Source organism: Labeo rohita, unplaced genomic scaffold (assembly GCF_022985175.1).
Source record: "Labeo rohita strain BAU-BD-2019 unplaced genomic scaffold, IGBB_LRoh.1.0 scaffold_113, whole genome shotgun sequence".
In the NCBI taxonomy this organism is placed as follows: domain Eukaryota; kingdom Metazoa; phylum Chordata; class Actinopteri; order Cypriniformes; family Cyprinidae; genus Labeo; species Labeo rohita.
The window spans coordinates 71700-76567 of NW_026127263.1; positions in this window are offsets into that span (position 1 = coordinate 71700).

The window sequence follows — 4868 nt, forward strand, 5'->3', positions numbered from 1 at the left end:
GTCATGGCCGCCATCCCAGAGCAAGTCCACAAGATGGCTGCCATCCCAGAGCCAGTCCACAAGATGGCCGCCATCCCAGAGCCAGTCCACAAGATGGCCGCCATCCCCAAACCTGTTCACAAGATGGCCGCCATCCCAGAGCCTCTCCACAAGATGGTCGCTGTCTCCAAGTCACGCTACATGATGACCCACGTGCTGGACTCATCCCTAATGGCTGTATGGGCAGCTAAGATGGCGCTCCCTCATGTCACGGCAGCTACCCCTGATTCAAGTCAAGCTGCAGAGCCAAGTCAAGCTGCAGAGCCAAGTCAAGCTGCAGAGCCAAGTCAAGCTGCAGAGCCATCTTCAGAGTCAGGTCAAGTTGCAGCTGTGTCTACTGTGTCAAGTCAAGCTACAGCTGCTGCTCCAAAGTCCAAAGCTTCCAAGTCCAGTCAAGCTCCAGGGTCAAGTCAAGCTCCAAGGTCAAGTCAAGCTCCTGTGTTAAGTCAAGCTACAGTTGCTGCTCCAGGGTCAAAAGCTTCCAAGTCAAGTCGAGTTTCAGGGTCAAGTCAAGTTTCCAAGTCCAGTCAGGCTTCCAAGTCAAGTCCAGTTCCAGGGTCAAGTCTAGCTACAGAGCCCGGCCAAGCTACAGAGCCCGGCCAGGCTACAGAGCCCGGTCAAGCAACAGAGTCAAGTCAAGCAACAGAGTCAAGTCAAGCAACAGAGTCAAGTCAAGCAACAGAGTCAAGTCAAGCAACAGAGTCAAGTCAAGCAACAGAGTCAAGTCAAGCAACAGAGTCTAAGTGTTCTCCATGAATCAAGCCAGGTTTCGGCTGTTCCCCATGAATCAAGCCAAGTTACAGCTGTTCTCCATGAGTCAAGCCAAGATACAGCTGTTGTTCTCCATGAGTCAAGCCAAGATACAGCTGTTGTTTTCCATGAGTCAAGCCAAGACACAGCTGTAGTTCCCCATGAATCAAGCCAAGTCACAGCTGTTTTCCACGAGTCAAGCCAAGATACAGCTGTTGTTCTTCATGAGGCAAGCCAAAACACAGCTGTTGTTCTCCACGAATCAAGCCAAGTCACAGCTGTGCCCCACGAGTCAAGCCAAGTCACAGCTGCTGTTCTCCACGACTCAAGCCAAGATGCAGCTGTTCTCCACGAGTCAAGCCATGTCGTTCCTGAGTCAAGCCATGTCGTTCCTGAGTCAAGCCATGTCGTTCCTGAGTCAAGCCATGTCGTTCCTGAGTCAAGCCATGTCGTTCCTGAGTCAAGTCACATTGCAGCAGATCTTCACAAGTCAAGTCAAATTGCTGCTGTCTTCCCTGAGCCAAGCCACGTCACAATTGATCTCCATGAGCCAAGTCAAGTTGCTGCTGTCGTCCATGAGCCAAGCCAAGCCACGGTTGTTCTTCATGAGCCAAGTCAAGTTGCTGCTGTTGTTCCTGAGCCAAACCAAGCCACAGTTGATCTTCATGAACCAGGTCAAGCCACAGCAGAACTCCCTGTGTCAAGTCAGGCCACGGCAGGCCTCCCTGAGTCAAGTCAAGTCACGGCAGACCTCCATGAATCAAGTCAAGAAACCGTTGTTCTATCAAAACCTCACCAGATCCCCTTTGACCTTCTCAAACCACCTCATATATCAGCTGACCATGCAGAGCCCACGCTCCCAAGCCACGCAGAGCCCACGCTCCCAAACCACGCAGTGTCCACATTCCCATGCCACAAGTCCATAACATCCACACCCTCGAGGTCAACAGACATCCTACTACCTACTGTGCTACCTGTAATGGCCATCGCCATTTTCAGTGTGTGGGCTGCACACTGTGCTCCAGAGGCCTCGCCTGTCCACGAGTCTGCTCCAGAGGCATCGCCTGTCCACGAGTCGGCCCCAGAGGCCTCGCCTGTCCACGAGTCTACGCCAGGGGCCTCTTCTGTCAAAGGGTCTGCGCCAATGCCCCCAGAAGTGGCAGCTCCGGCTGCAGAACCTCCTAAAGGGGCAGCGTTTCCCCACGGACTCTCTGCCTGTCCTGTCACGGCCATGAAGGCCATTGATAACTTCCCTGCCACACCTGCCACACCTGCCCAAGCATCTGCGCCCATGCCCCCAGAGGTGTCAGCGCAAGCTGTAGATCCTCTTATGGGGGCGGCGTCCCAAGATGAACTCTCTGCCTGTCATGCCACGGCCAAGGAGATTGTTTGGGTGCACACCGCTCTGCTATGCATATCATTAGGCCCACTGTGGATAACTCTACTCCTGTGTGCTCTACCTGCCCTGCAATGGCTCCTTGTTCTGCCTGCTCTGCCTGCCTCGCCATGGCTTCTTGTTCTGCCTGCTCTGCCTGCCTCGCCATGGCTCCCTGCTCTACCTGTTCTGCCTGCCCCACCATGGTCCCCTACTCTGCCATTGCTCCACGGCCCAGGCCCTCCAGTACTTCACAGTCTACTACTGCTCCACGGCCAAGATCCACCATGGTTCCCTACTCTGCCATTGCTCCATGGCCCAGGCCCTCCAGTACTTCACGGTCTGTTACTGCTCCACGGCCCTGGTCCTCCAAAGTTCCACTGTCTGTCACAGCTTCACGGCCCAGGTCCTCCAGTGTTCCACTGTCTGTCACAGCTCCACGGCCTGGGTCCTCCAAGGTTCCACTGTCTGCCACAGCTCCACAGTCCAGGTCCTCCAGTGCTTCACTGTCTGCCACTGCTCCACGGTCCAGGTCCTCCAGTGCTTCACTGTCTGTCTCTGCTCCACGATCCAGGCCCACCTGCTCTACATGGACCTGGCCCTCCGTCCCACCCCCTGTTTTGTCTCTGTTCCCCCACCCACCTGGACTGTTGTTGTTTTGAGCGCCAGGAGTCGCTCCTAGGGGGGGGGGGATTCTGTAACGCCAAGCCAGCAGAGGGAGCTCTCACCCTAGGACTGCTTGCACGCTCCCTCTGCTGCTTCTATTGTTACTTCCTGTTTGTCACTATTTAAAGACTGGCCATGTGCTCAATACTTTGCGAAGTATTGCCAGTTGAACCTGCCTTACCGAGCGTTGTCAATTACTCTGTTGGATTACCTGTTGCTGTCTTGCTTTGTTTCTGGTTTTTGAGTTTACGGATTGCCCCTGTCGGATTTGGTTGCTGTATTGGACTGTCTTCTCGGTATTCGACCCACTGCCTGTGTTTTCACTCTGCTGTTTGGATTACGTTTATGTTTTGGACTGATTTTCCGGTTACTGACCCTCTGCCCGTTTCATCGTGTATGTTTGCTGTTGTTTTTAATAAACTTCTGCAACTGGATTCTAACACCGCCTCAGCATCCGCGTTACATCTGAAGACAATAAACCATTTCTATAAAGTAAATATTCAACAGAAGTGTGTCATTTACATGAAAGAAAGTGTCAGGAACACATGCATGTACTATTTGTATAATATAATAATATTATATTAGTCTCTAATAATATTAGAGACTAAACTTACCAGAAATTTGTGAAAACTACAGTGGGAGACGTGTTTTGCTGCTCAACAGTTGAGTTTCCGCCCCATTTCCATGGTAAATCCTTCCACTCCAGACTTGAATGTTCAGTGTTTGTGCCCATTAAAGCAAGCAGATGTCACGCAGAATGTATAAATGTCATCACAAACTAATATTATCTTATAAAATACATAATGTAAATGAAGTAAAACACTTACTTCTAGTGTTTTCCTTTTAAAAGCATATTAATATGATCATGAAGTAATATTACACATAACGTAAATGAAGTAAAACACTTACTTTTGGCATTTTCCTTGATAAAACCAACTTTCTTGTCTGCTCTGCATTGTGATTGAAAGAAAATATCTCTCTGAGAAAAAGTTCAGGAGAGCACAGCGCATAAATATCACTATAAATCCATATGACGTTATAAAACACAAATTTTAAATGAGAAGAAACCGTTACTTCAAGTGTTTCCCTGTTAAAAGCGACCTCCACCTCAGCACTGCATAGCAATCCAGATCTATGAGAAATGTTTAGGTGCACACAGCATATTAAAATCATCATAAAGTAATATTACACATAATGTAAATGAAGTCAAACATTTTTTCCAACTTTCCCATCCGCTCCGCATCGTGATTGAAAGAAAATACACAGCAAGGGTAAAATCTTTGCGTGGCAGCTGCCACTCCACCCGCCACCGCCAGATATGCAGCAATCGGAGTGTATACAGTGGAGATCTTGAGGCACGCGCGACGCTTCGGTGCTGCTCGCGCCATTGTGGATTTAAAGGGAGGAATAAAACATAAGTTAAGGTAGCAAATATGTAAATAAATGTAAACTTGCACTGTTTGTTTGTTTATATGCATCAATCGGAGTGTATACAGTCAGAGATGTTGAGGCAGGCGCGATTCTTCGGTGCTGTGTGCGCTTTATGGATTTAAAAACCTAAAGTAACGGAACAAATAGGTAAATAAGTATAGAATTGCACGGTCTGTTTACTTAAATGCATCAACCGAAGTGTAAACGGTAAGAGGCAGCTGCCACAAAACCTGCCATAACGTACCTTGTTTTATTCCTTGCCACCTTAACTTATGCTTTATTCCTCCCTTTAAATCAATAATGGCGCGCGCAGCACCGAAGCGTCGCGCCTGCCACAACATTTCTCACTGTTTACACTCCGATTGATGCATATAAACCAACAGAAAGTGAAATTCTACATTTATTTATATATTTGCCACCTTAACTTATGCTTTATTCCTCCCTTTAAATCCATAATGGCGCGCGCATCACCGAAGCGTCGCGCCTGCCTCAAAAACTCTCACTGTTTACACTCCGATTGACGCATATGAACAAACAGAAAGTGCAATTCTACTCTTATTTACATATTTTCTGCCTTACTTTATGCTTTATTCCTCCGTTTAAATCA